Genomic DNA, 16361 nt, shown 5'->3' on the forward strand with positions numbered 1-16361 from the left:
ATTTTTAAAAGTAGGTTTGGCTGTAAATGACCACATGGGGCTGGAATCAAAGAAAAACCAAGCATGAGTGGGAAAAACCTGAATAGAGAAAAAAAGAAGTGTACAGTTTAAAACCACAGAACTGGAAAAAGGGGGCTCTGTTCCCAGGTCCCCAGCACTGCTTTAGCACACGGTAAGTCCTCCACTTCCCGGCTGTAATGGAGGCATCTTTGGCATAGATAGGGTTTCAGCAATGAAAACCTGAAAGTTTTTTCAGCTCCAGGACCCTGGACTTTGGCCTCGATTGGACAGAATTGACTCCTGGGGCCACAGAGGTTTGATTTCTGTACCTTGACTTGGGAGACATTGACACAAAACCCTGTGCACCCTGAATAAGAAAATACCACATAGCCAGGTGTAAAATGTCAACAGTTGTTCAGTAAGGGAGAGAATGAGACAAACTCAACACAACATCCCTGAGTCAGACCTGGAGAAGTCCTGACAGTGGACTAGCAAATACCCACAAAGGTATAGATAGATGAACAGTGCTAAGAAAAATCTAAGGTAACTCTGCCAAGGTAACGATAAAGCCTAAATCCATCAACACCACGAGAAGGAAACGAACATTCCTGGGTGGTGATGGAATTTATTTGTAATAGAAAATGTGAGACCTTTTTTTTTTTTAATGAAAGAAGGTGATTGCTATGTTTGAGAAAGTAAATTAAAGATAAACAAATGTGCCTTAGAATTGATACATCAAAACCTACTTTGTCCTATGCTCTTCATCTGTGTTCTTTTGGGCTAAAATCATAGTGATCTTAATGCAATAAAAGCTACCAGTTATTTTAACCTTTACATCAAAAAGTATGGCCATAAATCATGCTTTAAATATTCTCAAGTCATCTTCCCTTTTCTGTCACCCATGTGGAAACAGAAAGATTTTGGTTCTGAAATGTAATAAAAAGAAGCCAAACCATCTGTATCTATTCAGTACTGCATTCACTCTTCTCCAATTACATTAAGTTGAGAGGTGGGAAGTCCAGGGCAGTCCAAGGGCTTTGCAATGTCATCGTGGTCTCAAGTTTTCTACCCTTCTGCCATGCCATCCCCAGCAAATAGCTGTCCTTTGCAGGGTGATCCATGGGCACAGGACAGCAGCTTACTCTGCAGCCCATGCAGAAAATAGAAGTAAATGCAAAGAGCAAGATTTATTATTCCCTTTCAGAAGCTTCCCTGAAAGCAACATCTACTTATATTGCATCGCCAGAATTATGTCCCTGCTTAGCCATCCCTTGCTACAAAAGAAGCTGCTAGTTGCCAGTACCTTTTGTGCTCTTTTCTTTTCAGTACTTTCCTTTCTTGAACAGCATCAGAATTTCCTTTAGAAATGAAGTAGAAGGGAATAGGGGAAAACGAAGGGAAAACTAAAATATCTTGAAAAATCATCAGCTATTTTAATTTGCCTTGATGAAACTGATAATCGAGGTTTCGTTTATAAAGAAAATTCAGTCAGTGTTAGTATAGCGTAGGATGTTCCTCGAGAATCTTCTGGTTATAACGATTGCAACCAACTCAGAAGGTTGAACAAAAAGAGGAGAGAAGATTGCTGGACATATACAAAGCTGTTTCATAAAAATAAAGTTTGAATAACTTGCAATCAAAAAAGAGAAAGTAGGGGATAGGTCAAGAACATCTTTAACTATGTCTTCACAAATCTGCCAATAAAAAGTACAGGCCACACGTGGTTTACTCGTACAGTTTACCAAACAGTACCCTAAACTTTTAAAGGGATAACTTCCAGCTCATGTCACAGCTGGGTTTTATGAGGTCGCTGAGTCATGCCATGGGGCCGATTTTTCTGAACGTTAAAGCCTAGAGAGTGACCTGTGATGTCTGGGGGGTAACATGTCTACCCTGATGGTGTTTATGATAGTGAAGTAGGGGAAAGGAATAAAAATCCAGGTCCATACCTATTGTAACAGTGAAAAAGCTCTCATTTCTTCACAGATGATAGGAGCCTAATTTAGCTGATAAAATTCAGGTAGTAAGAAAGTACCCTTGAGGTTTAGTGCCAGATTGAGGTTCAGGACTCGGTATTTTCACTTGAAAATTTCAGTGCCTAGCAATGAGAGTAGACATGTCAGAGCCAGAGAGGAAATTCTGCACTCAAGGCTGTAGCAGGGCTGGCATCTGTTTCTTCCACATGCGTTTCTTGTCTGGGAACCCAATGATTAAATACCAGACTGACTAATAAAGCAAAACGATACTATGGGCCACTCTGTTTACCTGGTTATGGAGAGCTGATTATCTGATTACTAGATTACTCAAACTCTCTACATGGAAGTCTTCTGAGAGGCTTACATGAAATACGATTCCTCTAGACTCATTCTCAAAGAGCAGTCCACACGGAGCTACGCCTTCATCTCTGAGTTACCCATAGTCTCCTCTTGTTCTTTCTCAAGTAGACAATGTCTATTGCCTAGAAATCGGTGTAGATCGTGGTGTCAGGCCAAATTTCCTTTTGGGGAAAGTAAACAGAAAATTGTTATGTTTGCTGTTCTGACTATGATCTTCTCTGCTTTCTTTCAGGGATGCTATCTGGAGCTAAGATATTGGAAATCCCTTCTAGTTCATGTCAACATTTCACATGGTTCCAGGCACAAGTGTTTTATCTTTAGTCAAATGGTCTTGGAAAACCACCTATGAAGTCATACAGCCCATTTCCTCTCCTGATAAGCTCATCACCCTGCCATCATCGGTATATTGAACCCACATTGTACATAGTCCTGGGGACTCACCCAAGAGTGAACCATGCCCCCAAGTACTTTTTGTTACCTGCTAATGACTCATAGCTGCAGCCTTTGTCAAATAGTCCACTCTATACCACAGGCTATAGTTTTCCATCCTAGAATATTTCATAATCCGATGCTAATTCCAAATTTCTAGTCTCTCACCTCCCCAATCTCTTCCTGCCTGCCATCTCTTCCAGTACAATGAGCCTGTTGGTTGAGGTTATCAAGGTTCTGAGCATCAGAAGAAGACTTTGGATACCTTAATGACAAACAGCACTGGAAGATTATATGGGTGGTTTACAAATTAAGAACTTCATCAATAAAGATTTGAGATGTGAAGAGACCACAGAAGCGCCACTTATTTTTGCAACAGAGTTCAACATCTTCAATGCCTGGCTGTGGTTCTCAAGTCTGGCCCTGCCTTAGGATCACAAGAGAGTTATATAATCTTGCTGTAGATTCTTGATTCATACTCAAGGTGAACCAAAATCAATATCTTTTGGAAAGTAGTGTAGGCATCAAAGACTGTAAAATACCAGAGCTGATTCTAATTGGTTTCTACAGTGAAATTTTAGCTACATTAGAATCTCCAAAACACTTATTAAAATCCAGATTGCTACCCTCCACTTTCACATTTTCTGGGTTACATAAAATCAATCAGACATGATTTTCATTTATAACAAGTTTCCGGGGGATGATGGACCTGGGTTTGGTATAATGTCTGAGATTCTGTACTTCTAACAAGGCCTGGTAGGATTTAAGGCTGCTTATCTTCAAATCACATGTAGAAAAAACAACATTATAGAGCGGTTCTCAAACTTTAGCATGCATAACATCATTGCAGACCTAGGGAAAGCACACAGTCCCAGACTCCATCGGCAGATTTTGATTCAGAGAGCTTCCGGGAGGGATTGATCCTGCCTATTCTTCAACCACACTTTAGAGAAATAGTCCTGAAAGTAGGGGTGACTTTTCCCCCAAAGGGACATTTGGCACAGTATGGATATATTTTTGATTGTTGTAGTGGTGTAAATATGGGAGGCAGAGTTTTCTTGGCCTCTAATGGGTAGATGCCATGGATGCAGCTAAACATCCTACAGTGCATGTGATGCATTATATATTCTACAGCCCCTCACATCAAATAGCTAAAAAAAGCTAAACATCAGTATCTCCGGGGTCAGTCTGCCCTACACAAAAACTGGTGAAGCCCAAAGCAGTTAAGCCCAAGGGAAATGGCTGCCTAGTTTTATGGGATTCCCTCTCACTTCCATTGCTCAGAACTATACAACACTAACTTCTTTAGGCTCCCGAAGTCTGTTCTGTAATTGTTATTTTCCCAAGGAAGGTGATGCCTTTCTTGGAAACTTATTCGATGTCTGTGCTGAATGTCAGTCTATCTATTGATAGATACATGCACAAACGTATATACACATATATGTCATTTTCTATTTTTCATCCTCACAAGTTTCTTATGAGATAATGCAGTTATCATCAATGAATAAAATCAATCTTAAAAACATTTGCTAACTCCCCAAAGTAAAATATTGCAAAAGTAGAGGAACACACACTCAAGTCAGCAAAACACCATCTTTTACTTATGCACTATCTTCTTTTTTTCTTCATCCTCCCTGTCATAGTCTCACCAACCATTTTCCTAGTTTTAATGGTTCAAGACTTTCAGCATTTGATGTATAGTTTTAGGTTAGAAGTTAGACATAAACCCCTAAGAGCCAATTTTACCCACACACCTAAAGCAGAGCCTGACTGAATAGCAGGTTCTCAATTAAATATGTTTTAATATACTTTTTAGTTTAGCATAGTTTTAGATTTATAGACAATGTACAGACAACACATAGAGTTCATGTATAGTCTTTACCCAGTTGGCCATTTTGTGATTTCAAACAGACAGTAAACTGATAAGCCCTTATGGCAACCACCTTCTGAACAAAGACACCAAACATGGGCCTGTAACTGCAACCAATTCCCTGTAGATCACCAGGAAACATGCTGTCAGATCAGCCCAGCTAGAATAAACCCTGGTGTCAAAGAATGTACCGGGAGTCTCCTGGTGCTTTTTAGATTTCAGAGCCAGCACTCTACTGGCTCATACAACCGAGAGCAAATCAGAAACTTGTGTGTCACTTAGATCACCAAAACCATTGGCAAGACATCCTGTCGTTCTCTGTGCTTTGTGTATTGCCAGCTACACTGCAGAAGGTTCCCCAAGTGCTAAATAATAACAGCATCTAGCTCTCATGGGCCATTTGCAGTACAGTAATTCTTTACATTCATCCTATTAACTGCCATAGGCTCTGCTCTTGGTGAAAAAGAGTGTTATGGGTGACAAGACGGACACTCAGTTAAAAGACGTCTTTAGAAATAGAACCCCTTCCCTCCAATCATTTTAAATTCTTACAGTATCTGACTGGAGCAAAACATAAAAAGTTTTAACAGCTTGTCCTTTCTGCTAGTTGCAAAATTTACAACCACCATCTTACCTGCATCTTCCCTACGATCCTATCTGCCTTTGAGGACTAACACAACATAATTCTACTCAACTATAATAATGTGATGGTGGAGAGGAATTTTCTGCTTGGAAGAAACCATCTCATTTCAATATGCTGTGACATCTTTTGGAAACCAATATCCTCTATAATGGGGAATGGCTGAAGATCAAGGGCAATCATTTCTGTGATTTATGAGCAGAGCAAGCAGATGGTTTTTTGAATATTTGGCCTTTTCCCAAAAACCTGATGCAGGCTAAGCTGTTATATTTCATTGCATAAAAAGCCTCTGCTTCCAGGTGAGGGATGGACTGACTCAGAATGTGCCTTTGTACTTGAAAAAATGGGCAGAAGATGCTGCTAACCTGAAGAAAGCTGAGGGAACATTTTTTTTTTCCTACAGCTAGCAGCAATCATAACTACAGACCAAGCTGTGTCAGCCAAAAAGAGAGAGAAAGAGCCAGATACCTGGTCTGGAAGGTGAAGATGTCTCACTTTGCCATGTTATTAAATTATCAATTTTCTCCCCCTCACAACCTGTATCATTCATGGAGAGCAGTATTAGCCTGGAAAGAATTAATTACAGCCATGATAAAGGTGACCTTCCACACAAAAGTAAAAAGGGAACCTGGCCTTTTATGTGAGGCACCTGGGAGACAGAATGTTTAGCTAGGATTCTACGTGGAACTCGGGAAATACCACCTAATTTAAAAGGAGCAACGTGGGTTGTTTTAAATGGCCACAATGAGTGAGACTTTAGCCTACACCACGACAGAAAAAATAAATTGCATGCACCATGCACTATTTTGGCATTTGAATTTGGTTGATCATCTCACAGGTGAAAAGTGGGAATTTTCTGAGGACTAGTGGTTGACAGGGAAGTATCTTTTCATTTTATTTCAACATGAGAAAACTCATGAATGTTGCACATTATCTCAGTTATTTGGGGGCTACTATATCAAAACACCACAAGCTCAATAGCTTTTAAATAGCCAAAATGTATTTCTCATAGTTCTGGAGGCCGGGAAGTCAAACATTAAGGCATCAGCATTTTAATATTGGACAGAACCGTTTTTCATCTATAACTGGTGTTTTGCTGTGTCCTCTCACAGCGAGGAACAATGCAGCTCTCTGGGGACTCTTTTACAAGACTGTAATCCAATTCATAAGGGCTCCACTCACAGAATCCGGTCACTTCCCTAGGCCTCACATCCTCACCATCGCTCTGGTGATTGGGCTTCAACATATACAGGGGGTCAGGGCACAAAGCACTCAGACGGCAGTACGTATGTAAGTCAAGGAAGCCGATCATCGTGACCTGAACAGGAGGCCACAAAAAGAAACTTTTTCTGCACTACACATATCTAATAATGTGTCCTTTGCTTAAGATTCTCTCTTCTGAAAATTAACATCAGGAAATGTATGAAGTCATCGCAGTGACTTTAATGTTCGAGCATGTTTTTCTCATAGTAAGGAAACCCTTGTGCTGTTCAGGTCAGTGGCTCTCAGCCCAGCAACTCTCTCCCGCATTCAGGAAAGGCTTTGCTATCAGCAACAAAACTCAGAGAAAATCAAAATCACCCTGTTCCCTCTAAGGTTTTATTTTTGAGTTGAAATGGAAAGCTTTGGCACCTGTTAAAAGGATGTCAAGAATAAACACTACAAGAGAGAGGTTCTCTTGATTTTTTTTTTCCTTGCAGTGCTGTTAAATTGCCACAGAGATCAGTTACCCTTTTGTGATTAATTTTGGCTCTAGAAGGTGTCAGGTTTTTAAAAAATGAGCATTTAGGCCACTGACCATCCCTACTAGTGTGTCCTCAGCTGATACAGTACTGGGTATAATGGTCACCTTTCTATCGTTGAGACAAATACCTGCAACTTGAAGGGCAAAAGGTTTGTTTTTAGCTCATGGTTTCAGGAGTTTCAGTCCGTGGTTTGACTCCAAAGCAGAGTCAAACTGGATTTAATGTAGAAATGGATTGGCAGAGGGCATTGCAAAGGAAAGTAACTCAATTCTCATTAGACAGGAAGCAAAGGAAAAAAGAGAACCAGAGAGAGAGGAAGAGGCTGGGAACAGCATGTACTCTTCAGAGCCATGCCTCAGTGGCCCATCTCCACCCTCTCCATAGGAGGACCCACTGATGAATTAATTAACTCACTGATGAATTTAGTGCTCATATAATCAAATCTCCTACAAAAGCCACACCTCCGAACACATGAGACTTTGGAGGACATTTTAGACCTAAACCATAAATCCTGGATTAGAGGCTTCTGCTCTAAATAGGTAATTGCCCTGATGTATCCATTTTCATAGCACCAGGAGCCTAAGGGTATAATTATTAATAAAGTAGCCTTCAGCATTCTTAGGACTTTTCTGTTCTATGAATATTCTTTTTATACAACAATTTCTGCTTTTATTCAGCTTCTTATTAAACATAGCGATAACAATTAAACAAATGTTTACTGTCTGTTTTAAATTCTAGACACAGCCCTGGGCTCTCAGCTCTGAACAGAGGGGATAAAACTCATGGCCTTATGAGGCTTTCAGAATGTTATGAATGTGCCTAACTTCATATTGTTTGATTTTTATCCTTATTTCTTGAGCTAATTCACTAATTTTTTTTCTCATTGAGTTTGTTGGTACATTTTAGGTATACAGTACAGTTACATTCATCATTGTGATCTTGTACCTTTACACGACAGGTCTTGGTTCTCATTTTTTCCCCTTACCCTAACCCTCTTTCACCCCCTCCATCCTCCCCCATTTACAAAAACTTTGTTTCCATATTTTCATTTTCTCATATTTTTTCTTTTCCCTTATTCCCTTTTCCCTACCCTTCCCACTTCCCCTACACCTTTAGCCCTTATCTTCCTATTTCACATTGTCAATTATATCATTTGGATCTTATTTACATGTTTAGTTTTTCACACCAGAGAAACTACTCAGTATTTACACGTTTGTCTTATTTATTTCACTTAAGAGTATGGCCTCAATATGCATCCACTTTCCTATGAATGACTCTGTTTTTCAAATTATGTCTTTGAAGTTGCAAAGTATTTCTAATCATTTGATACTCAACAAACTATCCGAATCAGCTTCTTATAAACTCAGAAGTTTATATCAGTTATTAGAAAAAACAGCAAAGCAAACATTAAGAAATTTAATAGCGTATTATCAAAGCTGTAAATAAAAGTCAAAATCAATTTCAAAGTTGGTATTGCCACTGTTTCTTATTTTAGCTATTTTAACTTATTTTCACTACTCTAACTAAACTGATTAGTTTAATGATGTTAAAATTCTTTTCACATGTTTATTTTCCATCTGTGTATCCCACTGAATAAAATATCCTTAACTTTTTCCCTTTTTTTTTTGGTACCAGGGATTGAACTCGGGTCCTTGGGCTTGCAAGGCAGGCCACCGAACCGCTGAGCTAAATCCCCAGCCCCATTTTTTCCCATTTTAATTGAATTACTTGTCTTTGTTTTTACTGTTGAATTTTGTGAGCACTTTGAATAATCTAAAAAATAATCCATTATTAGGTATGTGTCTTGCAAATATTTTCTCCCAGCAGTACCTCCTATTTTTATGCACTTAAAAGGGTCTTTCACAAAGAAAATTTGTTTTATAATTTTAACAAATCTTTCATCAGTTTTCACTTTATGGATCATGCTTTTAAGTCTAGCCTCAAAGATTTTCTCCTACTTTTTTCCAAAATTCTATAGTTTAACAGTTTGCACTTAAGCCTAATGGTCCACTCTGAGTTCATTTCTATACAAAGTGTGAGATGGTTTTTCTGTTTTTGTTTGTTTGTTTGGTTTGGTTTGGTTTGGTTTTTGCCTGTGGATGTCTACTTGCTCCAGCACCATTTGCTGAAAACAGTAGCTTTCCATCCTTGAATTGATCTTGCATCTTTGACAAAATTAATAGACATATTCTTGGAGGTCTGTTTCTTGGTTCTCCAATTACAGTAAAAATTAGGCATACTGGTTCCTTCCAATCTATTCTTCCTCAAATTGCTTCAGCTTTTCTAGTTCCTTTAATTGATTTCCATTAAATATTACAATAATCTTGTCTGTGTGTACAACAATATTTCTGAGATTATGATGAGAGTTATATTAAACGTGTTTGTCAATTTATGGAGATTTTATGTCTTCATTATTACATTTTACTATGATATCTTTACTACCTTTTACTCTCAAACCATGCATATGGTACTTCCATATAGTTATTTAGAATTTCTTTGATTTTTATAAGTAATTTTCAGTTTTCATTACTCAAGTTCTGTTCATTCTTTGAGTATTTACATTTAAGCATTTCTTTTTTGCCTTTACATAAATTTAAATGGTGTGTTGTTTTTAATTTTTGCTTGCCACTCATTAACTGATGGTCTATAGAAATGCAGTAGAGATTGTTTTATGCCTGTTTTGTATCTTGTGACTTTGCTGAATTTATTTGCTTCAGATATTTCTGTAAGTTATATAGGATTTTTATGTAGACAATTATGTTATCTGAAAATAGGAATAGCTGTTTTACCTTTCCCTTATTTTTCATGATTATAACTTCTAGCACAGAGTGGTAAGAGCAGATAGCCTTACTTTGTTCCATGTCTTATGGGAAAGCTTTCAGTCTCTGCCATTAAATAAAATATAGCTATACAATTTTATAGATAATCTTTATCAGATCGAGGAGTTCCCCACTATTAGTATTTTTTCTAGAAGTTTTTGTGGTGAGTGGGTATTGAATTATATCAACTGTTTTTGCATCATTTGTTATGCATATATAATTTTATACTGTAACCTAATATAGTAGATTTCATAACAGATTTTCAAACTTTGAACCAACCTTGTGTTCTTGGGATAAACCCTACTTTTTCATGATGTACAATTCCTTCTATATTTAACTGAATTCTATTTGCAACTGTGTTCATGAAAATTTTTATTGCTATCTTTCTATTTATTTTATTTTTTCTTTATTGGTACATTTTAGATATACGATATGGTTACATTATCATTAGGATCTTGTACCTTTACATGACGTATCTTGGTTCTTATTTTTTCCCCATTCCCCTGCCTCCCTTCCCCTCTCCACCCTTTCCTATTTACAAGACTTTGTTTCCATTTTTTTCCTTTTCTCTTACTTTTTCTGTTCCCTTTGTACCTTTCCCCTACCCCTCCCACTTTCCGTACACCTTTAGACCTTTTTTTCCTGTTATGCAATATCAGTTATACATTTTGATCCTTATTTACACTTTTAGTTTATTACACCAAAGAAACCATTCAGAATTTACACATGTGTGAACATTTTACCCAGCTAGTCCCCTGCTGGGTATCTTCCCAAAAGAATAAAGGAATCATACCACAGTGATAAATGCTCACCCATATTTATAGAGGCACAGTTTGTAATAGATAAAGCCTCATTGCTCATCAGCTGGAGACTGGATAATGAAGATTTGGTGTTGTTTTATTTTTTTATAAGATGGAGTACTACTCAGCCATAAAGAAAGAGAAACTAGAGACATTTATAGCTAAGTGGATGCACATTGAAGACATACTCTTTTAATTTTTTTTTTGCTTCATCTAACTTTATGGTTACAGATAATAATATCCTCATAAAATGAATTTGGAGTTATTCTTTCCAATTCTAGTTTCTGCAAGAGATGGTATACACTTTATGTTAGTTGTTCTTTAAATGTTGCCAGAATTCTTGAGTCAAATCATCTGGTCTTAAAGATGTCTATTTTGAAAGTTTCTAAGTAATGAATTCAATTTCTTTAACATTTCAGGGCTATTCAAAATATCTATTTCTTATTAGGTTAGCTATACTAGTCCGTTTCTTGAGAAATTGGTTCACTCATCTAAGATGTCATATTTATATGGATAGGTTATTCTTTGTGGCCTTCACTGACATTATGGGGAGTGTGAGTATCCTTTTTACTGCTTATCAGTGGTTAAAAATCCTGACTTCCTACTGAGGACCCCCTGACCCCACTCCAACAGGAGACAGAACTGCCTCATTACTGCCAAGTAGAGTTAGAAATTTGAGATCTGGATGTGGATCTCCAATGGGTCTTCATTACTGCGCAGCAAATACGAAAGTCTTGACTCCCTATTTGGTTCTTCTCAGACATACCCTGAAAAGGAAATGAGCATTTTGTCATACACCCTTACTGAATCTTTTTTGATGTGGCTAAGAGTGAGATCACTGTAAGGTTTGACTAACATAAAACTTTTTTAATCCAAAGAATGTTTTTTATTGTTTGTTTGGTTCAGAATTTTGGTTCATTTGTTTGTTTTGATCTTTCTAGGTTATACCTTTCTAGGTTAGAAAGAAGCGAATAATACAGTAGTGTTTCCTGGTTTTCTTTTTGCCTTATACCTCCTAGACTTGGAACTGAAGAGCCTAATAGCTCAGAGAAACCCATGACCATATATTAAAAAAGTCCAAACAAAAACCTAGAAAGGTATAACCTAGAAAGATTAAAACAAACAATCATGGGAAATGTTTTGGAAAAGTATTACCTTCCTGAACTCCTAAATTATGTTTCCTTTTTGTAAAGTAAATCTTATTTGTATATCCTTGAATAGTTGAAGATATATTCAGACTTGGTATTTACCAACAATAAGATGACTTAATTTCTTTTCTTTTCCCTCACTATATGTGCTGATTTTTTTTCTAGAAATATTCAAATTAAGTCTGGAAGCATATACACCAAAATATTAGCAATATTTATCTGAAAGTGGTTGGATTAAGGGAAAGTTTTACTTTTATGCCTTTTTATTGCTGAAATATTATACATTGAAAATAACAATGTTATCAGAAGAAAAAGCGATGCAATAAAAGTTGGGATATAGTAATAATAATTCAACAACACAAATATGGGAGCAGGAGCTCCTGGATCTGAAAGCCATCTCAAATGAGAAATTTCATCTCTCTGCCATTCTTTAAGTATGTTAACACCATTACACCAGGGGTAAGCTTTCTTTTAGTCTTGGCCCTCAGAACAGGAATAGTAGATATTTTTAGATGCCAATTTTAAAATGTTCCTCCATCTTTACTGCTAAGAAAATTCCATTTATTTGGCCACAAAATGTAAGCAAATCAAAGGATTTAGTGGGTCAAAGTTTACTGAAAGGACTATATAAAATGATTTGAGCAGGGTCTAAAAAATCAATAGCAGAGAGTTAAAACCTACACTTGGCCTAATGAAAGAGGGATAAAATGCAAAGGAGAGCTGTGCTATAAGACAAGGCCCCCTAGAGGAGCTGTGACTTTGGATACAGAATGCTGTTACCAAAACCCAAGGAGATCTGTAGCCAGGGAAACAGGGTTACCCAATAGCTGGAAAAAAAAAAAGAACCCAAAAAACAAACAAACAAAAAAATACTGTGCAAATGCTGAGAGGGAAGAAGCTAGGGGGGGGGGAAGAATTACCAGAAACCATTCTATTCTCCTGTCTTCAGGTTTCCACACGCATATCCTTGTATGGAGGCTCAATGTGAAGCCAGATGTCAAAGGAGCTCAGGTGATCTAGGGCCTACAGTCAGTCCCCTGAGGTCAAAGGCAGGTTGAAAAGGACAGTGGGACACCCACCTTTTATGCCCTGTCTCGAATCCTTTGGCCTACTGTTTTGTTCTTACCATTGCTATGGGAACCAAGTGCAGCAATAGCACCTGTACTCAGCTGCACAGGTCTCCTATTCCCCAGAAATTCTAACCTGTTCTTCATGGGGTACTTGTAGAAAATGAGATAGACTGCTTTCTAATTCTGCAGCCTGCTCAAATTGTTCATGCAAGGAAATCACCAAGCCCTGGGGCAACTTCTGCCAACTGGATTGAGAAACATGCTTTCACTCAGGTTTAGAGAAAAGTCTGAGGCAAATTTTATACACTTTTGCAGAGGTTCTCAGCAAAACTGAGCCCATTTGCCTATTGCAGTAGCTGACATTCAATCTTAACCACTCTGTTCCTAGCTTAGCCAATTCATTGTTTTACTACTCAGTCTTCTGACTCTCCTTCCCTGAGAACACTTCACAAAATAAACTACCTGCTTTTATCCCTTTTCTAAGGTTCTGCTTTTGCAGAAAACTCACTATAAAAAAAGAATAGACAGCTGTGGAAAAGCAAACCAGATGTTCACTCTTCTCCAAAGTGACACAGGGGTGAGTAGGCCCATTCCAAAACCAAGGTGAGGAGTCCAATTTGTTTACAATAATAGTTTATTGGTTTTTGTTTTTTTGTTTTTGTTTTTGTTTTGGTTTGGTTTGGTTTGGTTTGGTTTTTTGAGACAGGGTCTCACTATGTAGTTGAGACTGACCTGGAACTCACTATGTAGCCCAGGCTGGTCTCTAACTCACAGAGATCCTGCTGCCTCAGCCTCCCAAGTGCTGGGATTACAGGCGTGCGCCACCACACCCGGCTTCAACAAAAACAGTTTAGAAAGGTGCGTGTGACCCATTCTGGAGAGTAGCAATAGAAGTATTTTGTTATGCTTTATAATGTAATAGGTAACTATATATAGCAAAGGGCAACTGGAAGTAGGTAGCCTAAAAGGAGAAGCTGCCAGTTAAAACCTAACTCCAAGGGTTTAAGGCAAATGCACACCATCAAGCCAACAACGTAGTATATCAAATCCATTCCGTTGGTGCAGCAGTTGTTGGGACCCAACAACTTGAAGACGAGAGAAATGAGAAAGTGAAGCTTGTAGCTGTCACAAGTATTACGCTGGAATCCAAGGGATGGAAAGTCCTAGTCTTTGTTATTTTTCAAATGTGGGATTTAATTTTTCCCTTCATTTGGAAAATGTGCACATTTAACTCTGCTTCCCCAAGAAAGGAATTAGTGCTATAAATAGGAGGTCAACAAACTTTTTCTAGAAAGTGCCAGAGAGTAAATATTTTAGGCTTGACAAGCCATATGTCTGTACAAAAGCAGCAAGCCCCGGAAAACATATAAACAAATGGGCCTGGCTATGCTCCTACAATATTTTATTTACACAAACAAGTGGCAGAGGCCTAATTTGGCCTGCAAGCTACAGTTTACTGACCCTTGCATCAACACAGTCAACTTTTATTGCCACTTCACAAAGAATCCACCTGCACCTTAATATTTTCTTCAAATTGTGAAAAACAGTCATAAGTAAAATATTAAACTATCAGCTTCTTCAAAAATGTTATTGTCCATTGCTTAAGAATAGTAGCTTTCTACTATTTCATTTCCAGAAAATAGCAGATCAGCACATTATCATCAATTGATTATATGTTAACTTTTCATCTCACAAGACACTTTAATTCTTACCTGGACTTTCTGCTCCCCAAAAATGAAAGCATAAGGCCTCAGAATTTACCCCAAAAGTGCATCCATTTAAAAAACACAAACTACAGCTAAGGAAAAGTATATTTGTTCAAAGACAAATGCATAACTAAATCAAAAAGTAATATCCTGCTGATAACCTTATGGTAAAAGATTTTCACATTTTCTTGAGAGCCTTTCATGCTGAAATTTCTAAAAGCCCACTGGTTACACAGTGGCAGAAAGCAACAGTGATTTAGCAACTCCACACAAATTATATAAGAAAGGTAAGATGTGACTGGGTGTATTTCTTATCCATGGGTAAATTAAGCTTCAATGCAGAAATTAGAACTTGACCAGAACCCAGATACTAATTGCAATACCAGGCAGCGTGTTCACAAGGTTTAATTTACATGAGAGAAGAAGTTTCCAGTCCCAGGCACTGAACCCCATGTTGGAGTGCTGTAGCTTTTCCCAAAGCAAAATAACACTACAACATCATTGTTCAGCAGCGCCATGGGTATCTCTGTGGGAATTTTGTAACAAATTACTGCTGAGAGTTGGCCCTATTTAATCCATAATCGTGAATGCCATCAGTGCCTATGGTTAGAAAGCTATAAAGCCAAAGAATAGCATACACTTGGGTCTTGTTCAGACTAAATTACTACAGAACAAGTGCCAAATAGCAAAGTAACTGCAACTACATCTTTAAATTGCCTGCTTGAAATTATTTTTTTGTCCTAAAGAATTCATGGAAAATATGTATTATTTTTAATTTAGGATGTTTTATGGTAAATAAATGTGTAACATTGCATCAAATTGTGATTTCGCTTTCTTATCAACAGTCACATTTTCCATCAAAAGGTACAGAATTTTCTTTGGCAACTTCTTTGGGTATACTATAAAATGAATTGGCTTATCACATAGAGATAGTTACTACCATCAAGTAATTTTTTTCTAGGTAGTACAATTTAGACAGATGCATGAGGAACATAAAAACTACTGACCAAACAATGAAGGATTTTGGCAGACATAACAAATGGTAGTAGTGTCCAGGGCACCGAGGTAGGAATGCAACAGATTAGACTCCCACTGACGTCTAAGAGATCGCACAAGACCTCCTGAAAGGTAGAGAGTGGTAGAAAGACACTGCACATGGAAGAGTAGACTGCACTGACAGATGAAAAAAAAAAAGCTCATATTTAAAACATATTTATGCTGCTTAAATTAATGAAAACTAGAATTGATTTCACACAGAAAAAAGCATAAGAGAAACAATCAACATAAAAAAACCACAATCAGCCTAAGCAGACATGATAGGGGTCACATGGAAGTTCAGTAACGGATAACACAGTAGAGATAAAAAGAAAGGTACCCAGCCTGTCATTCATGATGCTTCACAAAGGATGCCGCGACCTTTGATTTAATCCAGATACAACCATGTGATAGAGACATGTTGTCCCAATAAGGAATCCCAAGAGGGGCAAGTGACTTATCCTATATTACTTAGCCAGTAACTGGTAGCATAAAGTCACAAACATACTTTTCAGCTGCCTGTCCAGCATTCTTTCCACTCTACTGCAATACTCTCTGTACTGTACAAGGGACAGGACAGCCAGATGTCACAGTACACACACTCTTGGACTGAAAGTGAAATCAATTTACAGTCAGGTTGAAATTGCACCACGTCAGTGCGTTGTGCTCCCCAGGCCTCTCCAGTCACACTAACAACGATGTCACCGGTCTCTCCCTCAGCCACATCCCCACTCACATGCTGCGTGCAGACCCTCCTGGAAGC

This window comes from Fukomys damarensis, unplaced genomic scaffold (assembly GCF_012274545.1).
Source record: "Fukomys damarensis isolate Sample0158 unplaced genomic scaffold, DMR_v1.0_HiC HiC_scaffold_4, whole genome shotgun sequence".
In the NCBI taxonomy this organism is placed as follows: domain Eukaryota; kingdom Metazoa; phylum Chordata; class Mammalia; order Rodentia; family Bathyergidae; genus Fukomys; species Fukomys damarensis.